This window comes from Alligator mississippiensis, chromosome 9 (genome assembly GCF_030867095.1).
Source record: "Alligator mississippiensis isolate rAllMis1 chromosome 9, rAllMis1, whole genome shotgun sequence".
In the NCBI taxonomy this organism is placed as follows: Eukaryota; Metazoa; Chordata; order Crocodylia; family Alligatoridae; genus Alligator; species Alligator mississippiensis.
In genome coordinates, this window is record NC_081832.1 from 15081048 (window position 1) to 15098992 (window position 17945).

Below are 17945 nucleotides of genomic sequence, written 5' to 3' on the forward strand. Positions count from 1 at the left end.
ATCATACTTAGTTCTTTCACAGGCTTTGCAATAATTAACAAATTAATTCATTAAAATTCAGTCGCAATCTTCCATTTCCTCCCATTAATATTACACTAAAAAGATACAGTGGCTGACTGCATTCAAATAATTATTTTTCCACTTCACTGTCTAAGGCTTTGACATTTCAAAGTTACTTTTACATTAAAGTCTGAGGAACAGGAGGAAGGCTGTTGGTAAATGTTTATTAAAGGAGGAATGAACCTGGAAAATATGTGACTGGATTGTAATGTACAAATACAAGCCAAGAGTAAAATTCTGAGTTTATCAACTCCCCAAAGTTAGTACTATTTGTATTATGAAAGTGTTTAGGCCAGTGCTTTTCAATTTTTTTAGGCTCAAGGCGCCCCTCAGAAAATACCAGCTCTTAGCTTTTACTTACTTTTTGACTATGGAAAAATAATAGAGCAATTCTTCTGTAGCAGAGAACTCAGAAAGCCCATAACAGGTGAGAATGTTTTTAACAGTAGGGATTCTTACTTGTAATCTCTGGGTTTATCTCATGAATCGGGTGTAGGTGTTTGCATACCTAACAATGCTTGTATTGCACAGCATCCTTAAAAGGATCTTGTGAAACATGAAGGTGTTTTGGCACTCTGCCTTGAAGGGCTTATGATGTAAGCTGTAGAATGGTAAGTGATGTGCTCAAGGTCATATAGCAGATCACCGGCAAATCTTAGAATAGAAACTAGGTCTCCTGACTCTGTCCAGTGCCATAGCTGCTAGACCATGCTTGTATATCTCCAGGACAAAGCCTGTGCAAAGGACAGCAAAATTTGCCATCAGTGAGGGACTGAGGATAAATGTTTCAAGTGTGCCTAAAAGATTTAGGAGCCTAAGACTCATTTTCAGACGTGACTGTGACCATTAGGAACCTAAGTGTAATTGGTTTTGCACTAGCTTTCAATCTACACTGAGTCACTTTTGAAAATGAGATTTATGAGCACCTGTACACATGCAGTGAGGCTGCTTCGATGTGCTGTAATTACAGCATGTTGGAGCAGACTCGATTAATCGAGTCTGCTGGGGCGTGGTAATTTCCATGCTCCAGCAGGCTCCAGCATCTTGTGTATTAGCATCCCTGTGCTGAAAAATGGTGGCACTGGCACTTTAACTATGCAATTACTTTTAGTAGAAGCACCCCTGCCACCATTTTTCAGTGTTGGGATGCTGATACACGAGATAAGAGTGCTTTGATTAGAGACGCTCTAATTAAAGTACCTCCCCTCTTTCCCCCTCCCCCCCCCCCCACACACACACACTTCCGGAGCATATGTATAAATGCCTTGTGTGTGTGCCACTTAGGCCCCCTCTACACATTGCCTGTATCACAGTATTACCAGGTTAATTGTGCAATTAATTTAACTTGGCTACACATGCAGATTAACAATCACGCCATAAAAAGATCCAACCAGCTACAAATTTATTACTGAAAAATGTGTCCTAACTTTATAGCTGGTTGCTATCCAGCTTTAATTTACATGTGTAGCAGAGCCTGCCTTTGCAGCTGGGAGCCCTGTCAGCTGACCAGGCTCCCAGCCGCAGGGGTGCACCATATACAGTAGGCCTATGTGAAGCGGCCAGTATTTGATTTGGATTCAGAGTCAGCCAATTTGGGGGACAGTGATTTGATTTGGTGATTCGGATCACTATCCCAAGTCAATTCGGCCAAATTGGATTAGAAAGATTCAGCGCTGATTTGGTGTGATTCTGTGATTCAGCCATAGACTATAATGGGGAATCACTAAAATACCTATAACTGTCATTTTTTTTTTTTTTTCAGAATAGGATGAAAACAGCAGGGATAGTAACCCTTTCTGAGGGCATGAAGCCTGCCACGTTTCAAGGAGCTAGGTGAAGGGGTTTCTGTGAAACTGCACCTCAAACTGTTGAAAGCAAAACTCATGTCACTTGTGTGTGTGTTGGCAGAGTGGGATGAAAGCAGCAAAGATGGTCGCCTGTAACAGGGGACCTTCCCGGTGCTGGTTAAATCTCAGTCCACCCGCCTGTTTCTGGGCCAATCGCCCATCCCTCTTTCGCCTGCCACACCTTGATGGAAAACAGGGAAAGATCAGAGTCACTGGCCAACTACAGATGTCAATATCAGGGCAGTCTTTCCCCACCCCACTTCTTCCCCTCGTCTCTCTTCTCAGTTTTTGTTTGCCCGCAAGGCTGCCTTCCAATTTGCTGAATCTTTTCCAAATCAATTTGGATGCTTCGAATCGATTTGGAGCTTTTAATGGGTCTCCCGATTTGATTCAGATTCAATGATATGGCCACCGAATTGGGCCAAATCTTCTCTGAGTCGAATCAGTGACTGAAGCTTTGCACACCCCTAATATACAGGCAGGGCTAGGAGTCCTGCAGCTGAGGAGACTCTTAGCCCTAACAGTGTTGGGCAGCTGTGGAATCTGAGTCTCAGCAGCCATGGGGTGTGGCTGCAATATCCCAGCCCTGGGGGTTCATGTAGTGCACTGAGAGTGGGAGATTGCAGCAGCTCTGGTCTCCCTGCCCCAGGGGTGCGTGGGGCCTTCCCGCAGCTAGGAGTCCCATCAGCTAAGCCCTATCAGGCTTCCCCTGCAGCAGCAATAAGGTACATGTGGCATGGCAGAAGGTGCAATTTTGTGGCTTGCACATTGGATCCCATCATGCCTTTACCTGCATATGTAGAGGGGCCTGTCAACATTTACTTTAAATCATAAGTGCTCACATTGAAATATCCTAGATAGGGCTTTTGAATGAATTATGTTCCATGTTTACATGGTTTTGGAGACCACCACACTTGTAAATGATATGGAGGGAGGATGGTAGCAGTTAGTTCATGGAGCAATTGGGGCCTATACCAAAAAGGCTTGTAGGAAGAGAGATGATTTACAGCCCCTAATCCATTGCCTCCAGCTACTTTCTCTCTTCTGGTAGGTATAGCCTATGACATTTGAATATTGGGAGAACATATAGAAAAAGGCTTTTGATTTATTGACTTCTGTGCATTAGAGCCAACTTCACTGGCTAGCACTGAATTTGGCCTCTGCTGTCTGCCTCGGTGTATATAAACAGGGTTCTGAATATTAGTAATTTTAGTATAACATACAATATGTTTCAAACAATAGAGTTAAGAGTATGGTGACCATTAGGCCTGTGCAAAGCAGCAAGCATTTGTTTCGGATTTGGTCGATTTGGGGGACAGTGATTCAATTTGGTGGTTTGAATCACTGTCCCGAATCAATTCAGCTGAATCTGATTCAGAGATTTGGCCACGGCCAAATCTCCAAATCAAACAGGCCTCATCTCCCACCCGCTTTCCCAACCACGTCAATGGCTGCCCTGCCCAGCCCCAGTGCCCCAGCTCTTAAAAAAAAAAAAGCCCTGCATTCCTGCCAGGTGGGGGGAGGGGGGCAATCCCTGCTGCCCCCCACTGACCCGCACTGCGTGGGGGGACTCTGCCACAAGCCCCCAGAAGCCCCAATGGCCACTGCAGCAGCCGGTAAGTGTGGGGCTCTTTAAAAAAAGAAAAAGAGCCAGGACACGGGCTGGGCAGGGCAGCTATCAGTGGGGCTGGGACAGCATGTGGGAGATGGGGGTTTATGGCAGAGCCCCCCATGCAGAGCGGGGCAGTGGGGGGCAGCAAGGATTCCCCCCACCACCACCACCACCTGGCAAGAGCTGATGAGTGCAGGGCTTTTAAAAAATAAAAAAGAACTGGGGCCAGGCAGCCATTGATGGGGCTGGGAAAGTGGGCAGGGGTTGGGGGGCAATCACAGGGGCTGGAGCAGCAGGCAGGGGATGGGGTCCCCCCATGGTCTACTCCCTCCTCCTCCCGACCATCCCCCCCCGACCCCTACTTACTGGTATGGAGTCCAGATCCAGCTCCCTGTGGCGGAGAGTGGGGGCTACCCAAAGCTCTCCGAATCTTTTCCAAATCAATTCATACCTTTTATTGGTCTCTCAGTTCGATTCAGATTTGGAGATTAGGCCTCCAAATCAGACCGAATTGAATCAGCATCCAAAGCTTTGCACCACCCGAGTGACTACATGTCCCGGTTTAGCCAGAACAGTCTTGGATTTCAGAGGCTGGTCTCAGCTGGCTGTCGAGAATTACAGTGGGCATCCCAGAAATACACGGGTGTGGGACACAGTTTGGCTGGGAGTTGAAGCATCGTGGAGTACCTTGTAGGCAGGCAGCCCTGCCCCTGCCAACTTGTGAGAGGAGGGTGGGGAAGAAGTATCCTGGATTTCCCAGATGATGTCTTGGTTTCCAGGATTTCCATGTGGTCAGTCAAGTTGAGAGGGAATGTGCTATGCGGAACTCTTTTATCCTGACTTAGAAAGCCTGAGCAGAGCTGAGCTACATGCAGAGACTACAGAAATGTAAAGCCACCTGTGCCCTCCTACTAGCTCCTACGATGTCTCTTAGACTTCTGTAATCACTTGGCAGGAGAACAACCATATGACCTTCTGTACATTAAAGGCCTTGCAGATGTTCGCTTAAAGACACAATGGAGTCTGATCCCTGATCCTAATAATCATGCCTTCTGCCATGTCACACATGGAAGTCAGGTCCTAATTGCACCATATTTCTGATGCAGGGGAAGCCTAGGATCATGATTGTGGGTTCCCCCTGCACCACCAGGTTGGGCATCCAATAATCAACTGATTGTTCGTTGGCTCTGGGAACATACGGGGCCATTTGAGCCCCTTTGTGGTCCTTGGAGGTGGCTGGTGACCAGCTGATTGTTGGCAGATCAGGACTCAAGTCCTGCCATAATCTACCCCTGGGCAGTAGATTATGGCTGATTGGGATGGCCTCAGGGTTCAAGCTGATATGAAGTATGTGTAATAATTTTGGGGCTGGTTTCCTGTTTTATTGTGCCATTAATCCCCTGAACATATGACCATCTTATGCTTTAAGACATGATTAACTGTTTAATTGTGTCTTAAGTATAATGTCTCCCTGAGGCCTAAGTTACTGACAGAGATCCACAACCTAGCCTGGAGTCCAACATACTTTGCTAGCATATGAGATGGGTTCACTAATGACTATGGAAATAAACCAGAGGATGTGTCCCTTCTGCCTAGCCCCCTATTCTTTTCCTTTCCTTTTTGCTTAAATATATCCATTTTCAGTATGAAACATTGTGGATTATTAAAAACATCTTGTCTTTTTTCCAGCAATTTACCCTTATATGATGCCAACTTCAGCATTTAATGTATAATGGCTTTTGTCATATTGATTTATCATTTCAGCCAAGAAGCAATTTTTAGTGTGGTATTTCTTCAAAAATAGGAGTCTTATCTCTCAGGATTCAAAAAAAGAGCCACCCCCCCACCCAGCATATTTGTACATTATCAAAATGTCGTCAAAATTCACATTCAAGATCATTTAGGATTATGTTATTTACAGATAAAAAGGAGCCATCAGATTATTGTATCTACCTCCTTGCAAAGGAAGGATGAATTAGATACTATACAGGATCATAGCTAAAAGACTGAGATAATGTTCCATATCCCTTCTAGGACAGTGATTCTCAACCAGGTGTTGTGGCATCCTGCTCTGCCTTGGGATTCTTTCAGGCATACCACAGAATTTCAAGCAGAGTTAGCATTATCAGGTATACAAACATGATTTACAAAATAAAACCAACAATTTCAAATAGATAGTGTTCATAAAATTCTGACCTGTTGTGATCTTTCTGAGTTCTTTACAGTAGAAAAATCACTGTATTGTTTCTCCAGAGTCAAAAAATGAGTAAAAACTAAGAGCTGGAATTTTCCAAGGAGTGCCTTGGGAAAGGGTGTCCTCAGCCTAAAAAGGTTGAGAACCACCTCTCTAAGATCTCTCTGTCTGTCCATCCATCCTGTTATGTACATCACAATCCCATTCATATCTGAGTATCTCCTTTTTTGATGTTTTTCTCTGAACTATTGTTTTTTTTTTGTTTTGGAGCACAGCTTCCCAAGGCTGCCCTCTCATTATTTTTATAACTGTAGAGGTTAGCTTGACAGAGTAATAATGTTACAGTGGAGCTTCAAGTAAGAGGTCCAGTGATAACATGAATGCAGATTCTAAAATCTGCTTTTCTCAGTGCCCCAAAATATTGTATGAGACCCTTGTTGTTATATTCGTCTAGTAAGAACAGAAATAGTTGGATTGGTAGGTAGTGGTAAAGCCTGCCTGTGTGTATCCAGCTCAAAGATGAAGGAATAAATCTTCTGATATCTCTGGACTCTGACATGTGGTAAATTCTAAGATCAGCAACTGTTTGTAATATAAACCTTTATGGAAAGTATTTTCCTGAGGCAGGATTGAACATTGTAGAGAACTGTAATGCTTTCCTTGTATATGGGAGGGAGAATGGCCCAGTACTTAGGGTGCCAGCCTAGTCCTTGGATACTAGAGTTCAGTTTTCTACTCTGCAACAGACCTTTTCAAGAGATCTATGTCCGGCAAGTCAGTTGGTCTTTCTTGTGCCTCAGTTTCCCTTCTGTGAAATAGGAAGACAACTTCTTTCCTACTATAAAGTGTGTTGTGAGGATAAATAAATATTGTGTGAAGTATTTCAATACTGAGGGCCATATAAGTACCTTGGATAGATACATGAAGGACATAGAGGTCAGCTGTTATACAAGTCCCTGCTGCCAAGATTATTTCAGAAAAGATGGAAGAGACGAACCCATGGAAAGTAAGTAACTGTAGAAGCTGACATTTCTTCTGTCTGGATGGAGTTGTAGTGAGAGAGAATTTTGTGGTTAGTTTGAATCAGGGTGGGAATTTTCTCTTAATTGGGTCCAGTAAGACTATATTGTTCCCTTTGCCTATTTATTTATGAACTAATGTTTTCCCTAGTGCTTCTTCCAAGTGCACTACTAAATGGAAAAAAAAAAAACTGGGTTTCATTTCAGGAGGGTAGATGTTTCTTCTTGCACAACATAACCCGGTATTTTCCCAGAGTTTGGCAGTCAGAGACTTTCTCCAGTCTTGCAGACAAAATGGCATTGATTGAAACTCTAAGATTGAACTTGTGCAAAATGAGGCAATGCTGACTCTAATAAAGGTTCGCTGTAAGCCATCTAAGTCTTTTATTATACCACTTACTATTAAAAAGGTTGCCAACCTTGGATAGGTTTTTTTGGGGAAGGGGGTGGGGGGATTGGTTTGTTGGGGGGGGGGGGGGTTTACATGAAGGTGCAAGTTTGCATCTGGAGACCAAAGGGCTCCTATTGTAAAAGTAGGTGGTGGTGGTCTTTTGGTCACTTTTAGTGTACAATAAACCACTATGCTCCCAGGCATCTGTTTTTGGGAGTACCCTAGGTAAACAGCAGATCAGAATAATCGCAGTGGGCAATCAAGTTCTGCAAAGGTAGGAGTGGACTGACCGAGAGAGAGATTCTGCATTCCAAAAACAAGCTCTGAATTACAGTTTGAACCTTGCTGCTTTCCCTTGTGCTATCAGGTTAAAAACAATACAGTCATGATGTTCTCATTGGCTTCCATAGAAGTAGACTCTGGTCCACTGACTCCCCTTGGGATTCCTGAAAAAGGCAAACAAGACTTGGATTGTTAGCTACATTTTTCTGTTTAATCCTTGTTGACCATTTTGAAATATTTGGGTAAAAGTTTTCTGTTTTAATTGGCTCCACCTGTCCCCCTTGAGCCAGGTGGGTCTGATAAATGGAACTTGGCACTGATCCTGGGCTGCAGCTGAGGAATGAGAGATACAAACTCAGAGGGGGTGAGGGTTCAAAGGTATTGTAAAGCTTATCTTTGTGTTCACTTAGTCCTGGGCCATATATGCTCGAAACTGGTTCCTTAGCATAATTTATAGCAGCCGACAGACTACTCCAATTACAGTGTTTCCCGATGACCTTGTGAAACAGTTAGTGTAACCAAGGATTAGCAGAACATAAGGTGACTTTTTTCACCTTGGCTACATCTCTACCAGCCTCAGAGAAGGGGTACATGTAAGAGCCCTATTCCAACTCAGTGACACTAGTGGTTTCCTCTACAGTGGTGGTATGGTATGCTGGCCTTCAGTTAGGCAGCTTTGGGTTGACAACTTATTGTAATACACAGGAGAATCTATACAATCATGTCCCCAAAATTATACATACCTTATACTTCTCTCTATATATCCTACCTGTTCAAGTGCCCCTTTGAGGATGCCTTAAAGCACTGACTTCAAGCAGACCTTTCCTGGTGTTAAAAATAAGCAGAGGGGCCCAAACTGAGCCCTTGCAGCCTGAAATGAATGGACTTTCCGGGGCTTGAGAGCAAAGTGTAGCCTTAAGGTACTTTCCCTTCTGCAATTAATGATTAAATGCAGGGCTGTGCAACTGGAGGCCAGCAGGCCATATACAGCCCCTGAGGGGTTAACCTGCATCCCCTGAGCTTCTGGTTCAGGCTTCGTTTCCCCAGTCATTCCTACTGCTGTCAGAATCTCCAGTCTCCCTCTGTCTCCTCTAGTGCCCACTAGTTGCCTCCATCCCTGGCAGTGTGGCAGGGCAGCATGGCCCACAAGGCTGAGGGATCGACATCCAGGGACCCGGGGAGACCTGGGAACCCAAGTGCAGTGCTCTGGCAGTTGCCCATGTTGCCGCAAGTGGGGGCCCCCACACGTTGTATCGTGGTGCTGCTGGATAGGCATTGGCGCAGTGTGGCAGGGGGACCATGCAATGTAGCATGTCATCTCTGGCTACTCAGAAGTTGAACAGCCCTGATCTAATGTATAAGAGCCTACCATATACTGGTATTGTCTATGCCTCATTAGATTTATCATGGTTACTGAGATTGACATGAATTCCAGATCTTTTAACCCTTTGCATCAGAGCTAAAATTCCTATTGCCACAAAAAGCTAAAAGGCAGCTTTTCATTGTTTGGATCACACAATTAGTACTAGCTTTCCAAGGGTTCAGCACCCAAGAAACTGAGGCCTCTTGAAAATATGGCCACTTTTAGTGGTTTAGTCAAAGGGTCTGATTCTTCTCTCGCATGAATCCGTTTAACTCCGCTTTAAATCTATTGACTTTGTTGGAACTGCTACCAGTTTCCAGTAGTCTTATTGGGAGTGAGTCTTGAATTTGACCCTTGGAATTATTGTTACTAGTGCACATAAATACGAGTCTTTCTGAAATTGCCTTAAATTTACACCTGCCTTTGTCTTTTACAAAACAGAAGAGTATCACAAAAAATTGTGGCTAGATACACAGCAATCAGAAATGTAGCTCTTTCATTTAAAACTGTAATAGATGCAGATGCCAGCTCAATCTCTTGACCTAGAAAAAATAGTTCCAAAAACAGATATGGAACAACTAAGAGGAATAAATAAATTCATATGGAAAGCTTTAAGATTAGCATATCAAAACATGAGCAAGTGACTGAAAAGATGGCTTTTAAAATATGTGAGAATGAATACAGTGCTCTATAAAGTACTTAAAATATCTATTTTGGAATACAGAGGGTTAAGGGCGTCAACCTTTATTATACTATTTTGGGAATATGAGTATCACATAGTTCTGAATGCTAAAATTACGGAATAGTATAAATTAGAGGTGAGACAGACCTGTTAGGCTATCTGCTTCATCGCAACCAACACAGGCTTGCTCCATAGGATGTTTTTTTCTAGTGCATAGCCCGGTACAGGCTTAAATATCACAAGAGATTTCACTTCCGCTATGTCCCAGGGGAGAAGCTATTCCACAATGAAACTTATCACTGTCAGGAAGTTATTACTGATATTCTGCCTGTGCATTCCTATCTTGATTTCATCCTATTACCCTCATTTGAAATGAATGTAAGCATTGTGATGATACTGTTGGGTGTGCTGTTACTGAAACGGGTAAGGATCCTTGACCACTAGTTAACAGAACTTTGTCTAAATAAAAGAGACATGGCAGTCAAATAACACAGAATCTGACCTGAAATCCATAATCAACTAAACTGGGTGTATCTATACATGCATATTAATGCACTTGAATGAACTCCAAAGTTTATCAGTCCAGAGTTTATTCAAGTAGGGTGTGTGTACCCAGGAGCACAGCATGTTGAGCCAGGGTGGAGGAGCCCTGGCTGGCAGGGGACCCGGAGGGTTAACCTGCCAGCCCAGCTCCACATGCTGCGGAGGGGCTGGCTGGGGCATGAGGGTACCTCACTGTGGGCTGGCCAGCAGGCAGCCCCCACACTGAAGCATCTGAGAGCCCCAGCCAGGCCCATCAACATTTGTGTGTGTGCTGGTGCAGAGTTTTTCACTCCACAGCAGGATAGTATTTGTATGTACAAGTACTATCCTGCTGCAGAGTAAATTAGTTTACTCCAGCCTAATAGGGGCACAGGTGTAGATGGGAGATTATTATTGTGAAGCTAGTTAGTCAGCTGCACAGTAAACATCTCATGTAGACAGGGCCACTGAGTGATAGGATGGACCCCTGGACTTGATTCTGATTTCTTGCAATTTCTGCCGTAGGCCTGTGCGAAGCAGCAAGTATTCAATTCAGATTCGAATTTGGCAGATTCAGAGGGACAGTGATTCAGTGAATTGAATCACTATCCCAATTCGATTTGGCCAATTCAGATTCAGAGATTCAGCGCCAATTTGGAGATTTGGCCATAGGCTATAATGTGGAATCACTAAAGTATCTATAACTTTATCATTTTTTTTGCAGATTCAGATGAAAACAGCAGGGATGGTAGCTTATTCAGTGCATGAAGCCTGCCAAGTTTCAAGGAGATGGGTGCAGGTGTTTCTGTGAAAGTGCATCTCAAACTGTTGAAAGCAAAATTCATATCGCTTCTGTGTGTTAAGGCAGAGCAGGATGAAAGCAGCAGGGATGGTAGCCCCTTGTGCAGGCATGAAGCCTGCCAGGTTTCAGGGAGAGTGGTGCAGCGGTTTCTGTGAAAGTGCACCTTGTTTCCCCAGAATTTCCTTTGCTATGGCCCTCAGCTCCTCTGCTTCTAGATCCAGCTCTTCCTCTGGCACTGGAAGGCTTACACTGTGAACTGAAATTGGGGTGGAGAATGTCATGCTGCTACTGGTTAGTGGTGGTGGTGCAGGTGCAGGCACTGCTACCACCTCCTTGCTCCCACTCTCAACAGAAGACTTGGTGCAAGGTCACCTGGATGGACTGGATGTGTTCAAGTCAGCAGGCCCGGATGAGCTGCATCCAAGGGTACTGAAGGAATTGCCTGGTGTCATAGCAGAACCACTGGCATGGTTGTTTGAGAGCTTGTGGCGCTTGGGTCAGGTCCGGGAGGACTGGAAAAGGGCCAACATGGTCCCTATTTTCAAGAAGGGGAGGAAGGAGGATCCAAGTAATTATAGGCCAGTCAGTCTCACCTCCATCCTTGGAAAAGTCTTTGAAAAGATTATAAAGGATCATGTTTGTGGGAGTCCAGCGGGAAAAATAATGCAGCAGGGAAGCCAGCATGGATTTGTAGCAGGTAGATCATGCCTGACCAATCTGGTTTCGTTTTATGACAGGGTCACAAAAATGCTTAGACACGGGTAGAGGTGGATGTCGTTTTCTTGGATTTTAGCAAGGCCTTTGATATGGTATCTCATCCCATTCTCATAAATAAATTAAGAGGCTGTGACAGATGTTTACACAGTCCAGTGGGTGGCAAATTGACTTGGCAGTCACACCCAGAGAGTGGTAGTAGACAGGTCAGTGCCAACCTGGAAGGATGTGGGTAGTGGAGTCCCACAGGGTTTGGTCCTTGGACCTGTACTCTTCAATGTCTTCATCAGTGACTTGGATGTGGGGGTGAAGTGTACTCTGTCCAAGTTTGCAGACAGTACTAAATTGTGGGGTGAAGTGCACACTCCAGAGGGTAGGGAATGACTGCAGGCAGACCTGGACAGATTAGAAAAGTTGTAGCACACAATAGGAAGTAGTACAGCAAGGACAAGTGCTTGCACCTAGGGTGTAAAAATATCCTAGAGTGCTGCACCTAGGGTGCAAAAATATCCAGCACACCTACTGGCTGGGAAGTGACCCTCTCAGAGCACAGATGTGGAAAGGGATCTCGGAGTCATAGTGGACTCCTAGATGAACATGAGTTGTCAGTGTGACGAAGTCATCAGCAAAGCTAACCGCACTTTATCGTGCATCAGCAGATGCATGACAAATAGATCCAAGGAGGTGATACTTCCCCTCTATGCAGCATTGGTCAGACCACAGTTGGAGTACTGCATCCAGTTTTGGGCACCGTACTGGACCATATATAGAAAATACATATACCGTACTTCAGGAAAGATGTTGATAGACTCGAGAGGGTCCAAAGGAGGGCTGCTCGTATGGTTAGGAGCTTACAAGCCAAGCCCTATGAGGAGAGACTGAGGGACCTGACCTCTTCAGCCTCCTCAAGAGAAGGCTGAGAGGTGATCTTGTGGCTGCCTACAAATTCACTAGGCTTCCAAGGGAGGTGGTGCTCTCCCCTACCTTGGGGGTCTTTAAGAGAAGGCTGGATAGACATCAGGCTGGGGTCATCTGACTCCAGTGCTTTTTCCTGCCTAGGCAGAGGGGTCAGATTCAATGATCTATTGAGGTCCCTTCTGACCCTAGCATCTATGAATCTATGAAAGACTCATCGCTGCTGGGAAAGTGGGTGCATATATGTTTGGGGTGGGGTGAACTTGCAGCGCTCCCTCTGTCCCCTCTCCCTCCCCTGCCAGAAGACCTGGCACCTGCCTTTCCAGCATGCTTTGTAATGTTTGGCGTGCTGCAAAATGTGTGTGTATAATATATATTGTGCTTTCCTGCACAGTGATGACACACTGTCATGGAAAACACAATTTTTTTTTTGTGGGGGAGAAGAATCAAGACAGACTAACAAGAATAAATAAGAAGATTTTGGGGGAAGAATAAGTTGAAAGGAATGGATAGGGATAACAATAGGGATTGTTTGCAAGGGTAAGTAGAAGAAGATTGCTAGTCTCTTACAAGAAGAGAGACTAGCTACCAAGAGACTAGATAGCAAGCCAGAGCCTTTCAGATGCTGCTGGTCGAAGAGAGTGACAGCTCAGGAAAGGCAGAGATCACTTCAGACACAGCTTGATATGTTGTATCAATATCAGAGCAGTCTTTCCCCTCTCAAACTTTTCTATATATGGAAGACCACCCCACCCTGCTCCCTCTTCTCAGTTTCTGTTTCCTGCAAGCCTTCTGCATCTCCAAATCTCTCCAAATTGATTCGGAGGTTTCCAAATCAATTCAGACCTTTTAATGGGTCTCCGGACTTGATTTAGATTCGGAGATTTGGCTGGCAAATCAGCCCAAACTTCCTCTGAATTGAATTGGCTACTGAAGCTTCGCACAGCCCTACTCTGCTGTTATTGAAATCAGTGTCAGCCTCACTCTCCTTAGCTCACAGAGGGACATAATTACTACTGTGTAAAAAGGATGATATTAGATTCATATCCATCATGGAGTACCCTCTTAATTCGCAGTTGAATATAGAGGCTGAGAAAGGCATTTTGATGGTCTTTCTGTGCTTTTATATAATTTGGGAGAAGGTGTTTTTAGGCCACTATTTTAAAAAAATGGTAGAAACCTTGTAAGTGTTGGTAGAACTGACTTAAGAATTTGCCATGGTTGGAGATTTACTCTTTTAGATAATATTCAGAATGAGCAATCTTTCCTTTTAATTTTCATTTTGTTGGCTACATGTTGTCAGGCTAGATTATTTTTTTGAAGCGGTAGGGTTTGGGTATGATATATTCATACTTGCATTGTTTACGGAGTGGATCTTTTGTATTAGTCTATAATGTCCGTGTTTGCACAAGATGCTGACTGCCCTGTAGCCTTGCATGGCAGAAAGCTTGATGTGATACTGCCGTGTAGTAGTGCTGGGCTACTGCACAGTCAGTGTCACAAAAAAGCCATTCAGTGATGTTATTGCGCAGTAACACCAGTTACTGTGCAGTGATTTAGTACTTGTATAAGTGACTGCGCAATAACGACTGCACATTCGGTGTCTGTTGTAGATGTGGTTATGGTGGAGCAAATTCTCACATTTTCAGTTTTTGCCTTTCAACCCCTCAGCAAAAAGAAATTTAAACTCTTGTAATTTCCACCTGCACTGGAAGTTCCTCTCAAGGGATTAGGAATGGTGGGGAGGGTTGAGAAACAGTAAAATTTTAGAGGTCATGAAATGTTGCAGAAAAGACTCTGTTGTAGACAGGTCTCATGTCTATTACCATATTATCTCCCACATATCCTATTTCACCTGTTCATAGGAGAGGCTGGTTTGTGTAGCATGTACGTTTGTGTGAATTTCCCCATTCTTATACATATGAAAAGCTTTTAAAACCATTTGGACATCTTTTATGATAACTTCCTAGACTAGATAGTGAAGCATAACTGTTTGTATACAGCTGTGCTTCCTGCAAATGTTTGCTAATGAAATCCTGGAGCAGTCTGGAATTGGATGAAATGAAGACTCGCATTCTCCGGTGAGCAGCTGTCTCGAATGATGGGCTGTGCTGATGCAAGGGAAAAAATCACTTTAGAGAGAGAAGCTTAACAATATGAAAGCAAAATCTTCCCCCAGCAGCAAAAGAGCTTTACTGTAGCCCCATATTTTGTAGCACAAAGGAGCAACGTTTGGAAGACTTTATATAATGAGTCTTTCAAGGTTCCTGCAAAGGAGGGAGCAAAGGAGGGAAAGAGATGTGAAATGGAAAGTTAGAAACAGTAGAGAAAATTGTTTAAAGCACTTTGACGTCCATGAAAGATTATAAAGGCTTCCTGGATGTACATTGGTGGATATGCAAAAAGGTGCTGGAACGAACTTCCATCAGACTTCCCTTTAACGCCCCTGCAGAATGACAGTGGAGTAATTCTTTACAGAATGCTGCTTTCTTGTGTTCTTCAGCTGGCTCGGCCACAGGCTTTAGGAACTGACTGGTAAACTGGAAGCTGTGCTTCCATGAAGAAGTGCTGAATTTAATTTTGTTTGGATGTAATATATTGGTGAGGCACAAAAGTCTGTACACTGCCTTGTACATACCTGCCACTGTAGACAACAGTCAATATCTCAATCCATTATCCCCTGATATCAAGCCAAAAAAAAAAGTCTCCTACACTCTTTAATTACCCACGCATCACTGTGGATTGCCTTTCACTTTTTAAATATTGGATCTTGTTCAGAAAGCAAAGTTACTTGAGAAAGTACTCCCACAGCATAAGTCCCGAAATAATGAGATGTTTTTAGCCACTTACAGTGAAGCAGATTTTGCTTTGTTCAGTGCGGGGAAATTATTTTGTCTGATTTTGATGAAAGTCTGATTTAAGGACATGCCTGACCTAGTAATTGTAACAAGGAACCAGAAATTCTCCAAGAAAACTCCTAATTTGGGATCAGAGTTACAAGTCAATTAACTCCTCCATAACTCAGTTCTGGGGGTAATCAGTAAAATTAGTAAAATGGGAGTAATAATGATTGTAGCTCCTTGGATGAAAGGGGCCATGCAATTTCAAAGTGCTTCTAGTATTTATTCATTGATGTGGTTTTTTTTGGTAGATCTTCTTTCTGGTCTTACATGCTGTGGCAGAAGGCCACCTCTGTTTCTCCCCAAAAACTCTGCTCTGTGACAACTTGGTTAGGATGGGCCCACCAGAGGAGACACACTTTTACCCTATCTCTTTAGGTAACCTGAGCTGGATACATTCCTGAGGGAGAGGGGAAACCTGCTCCCTCTGCCTGCGTGACTAGTATCACATACCTGGGTGAGGGACTTCCTCCCTGGTGGGCTAGAGACTGCCAGTCTGCCTGGCAACTAGTGATGTATTTCAAATTGGTTGGCTGACAGCCAACAGGTGCTGGCCTCCATTGGACCAGGTAAATGAGGTCACAAGGGCTATATAAGAAAAGGACTGCCCAGGAGGAGAGAGCAGCAGCCATGAGGGAGACTCAGAGACAGAGAAGAGCTGGACCATCTGAAACTTGCTCTCTCTCTCTCAAAACTCATGGTCAAGGAACTGCCTGCCTCCAGAGGGAATCTCCACCTGCCTCTGGATGACACTTGTGAGTAAGCTACCTGAGATCTAACTAGATATTTAGCTTGCAGTAACTCAGCTGTGAGATCAAAGGCTACCCAGCCAGGGGAGTTTGCTCCATGGGATTTCTCTGATATTGCTCTGCCCTGTACCCTATTCTAACCCTACCCTCTGTAACCAATACAGTTCTCCTTTGTACTTAGTGCGGGAGACTTATTGGGAGTGGGTCTAGATTGTGCCTGGGGGTCCCCTTGGTTCAGCTGACTAAAGGAGACTGCTACTTGTGCTTCCAACTGAGGGAAGCATCCCAAGTTCTTGAAGTGAATCAAGTACCCTGGAGGGCTACTAGGCCAGTGTTTCCCAGGGTGCACAGAGCCAGAATTAAGCCCAGCCCTGGGTGGTGGCAGTGGAACCCCCACGCTAGTGGGTGTGCTCCAGGGAAGGGGTCGGCCAGACGTGAGGCACCCCCAGGGAGGCACTCGGAGCCTGGAAGGTGGTCGGACGCAGTGAGGTGAGTGGCCCTACGGGCCTGCCACACATGCCACAGATCATAATCATCTCCTTGGAAAGAGCTCAGATTTCCGCCCCCCCCCCTTTTTTTTTCTTTTTTGGCCAGGGAGTTGCATTATTTGAGTCCCTTCACTTTTCTGTATAAGGGGATAAGTAACCTTGCTCAAAATACCTATGTTGCCAGTGCCCGCTCTCCCATTATAGTAGTTCCACAGAGATTTTGTAGGTCAGGTCTCAGCTGGTACAGATAGTGAAGCTATTCTGACTTAGGCCAGTTGATACCTGTCTTCATGTGCATCTTTTACTCAATTTTTGACTGTGTCTGTACTGTGCATGTTAAATTCCTGCTGTGTCTTGTAAAGCAGAAGCTGTGTGAAAAGTGGGTGAGAAGGATTTCTCCCTGTCATTAGTTTTAGATCACTGTAACTCCCTGCAGGACATATGCTCAGCTGCCATAAATGGGTATAAGTTAAGTGACTTAACTAGAGCTTTGCCACTATACCTCAGTTAAAGATCTAGTCCAATGACTTCCATGGCATATGCTTGTTCTCACAAGTACAAGGAAGATCAGAATCAGGCACTTAAGACTGAAATTTTTAAAACTTCCTTAGGAGTATAGATACCCAGTTTCAATCAAATCTGGGCGGGCATTGAGAATCGTGTCCAAGTCTTTTGGCTTTCTTTGAATATCAGAGTTCTGCAGATCTAGGTCAAAATGCTAAGCTCACATCAGAAATGCTTCTCGTCTGCTGTGCCTACATACACACACATGTCCATTGACAGAACATCAGCCTGAACTGCCATGTTAACTATCTGGTTTCAAAAATCTGTATAATCTCAGGTGGAAAGTATGTCAAGGTCTGAGCCCTAGCCTGTTAATGGAGAAACATCACTAAAGAGCTGAGATCCAGGAGAGTTTTAAACACGGAAGGCAAATCAGATAGCAGGGTTGTACTCCACTCTGTGGATCCAATGCCAGAATTTTGCCATGAGGTCTTATCAAAGTGGCTAGAGGATTCATGCACTGAATAGAGCAACCCCTGTGCTCACATGCTAATTATGTATATTGTGAAATATGTGTGCTGTTAAATTAACTTTTTAAAAAGGAAATACTGGGAAAGCATCATTAGGCATATTATAACATCCTGGGGAATATGTGCTTTCCCTTTATAATTCAGACGGTTTGCATTTCTCTTAACCATTCTCTGTAATTTGTGTCAGTGCATCTGTGGCTTACAGGAGCCTGGCTAGCATGAATAGCTCTTCTGGGAGGAAGGCCCATGTGCCTGCCTAGCTCTCTTTAATGATACATATACCCTGTGTGTCTGTGCTTCTGCCAAGCAGGCTGTTTCATTTCTTTTAAGCCCGCAGTTTGAAATCTCAATCACTGGGTGAACCTCATTTG

The 17945-nt window shown here is 44.2% G+C and overlaps 1 protein-coding gene across 4 annotated transcripts in view; it reads left to right on the forward strand.

Annotated features, from left to right (window-relative positions):
- Nucleotides 1-17945, forward strand: part of SULF2 (sulfatase 2) — a 256183-nt gene that overhangs the window by 182010 nt on the left and 56228 nt on the right. The window lies entirely within an intron of this gene.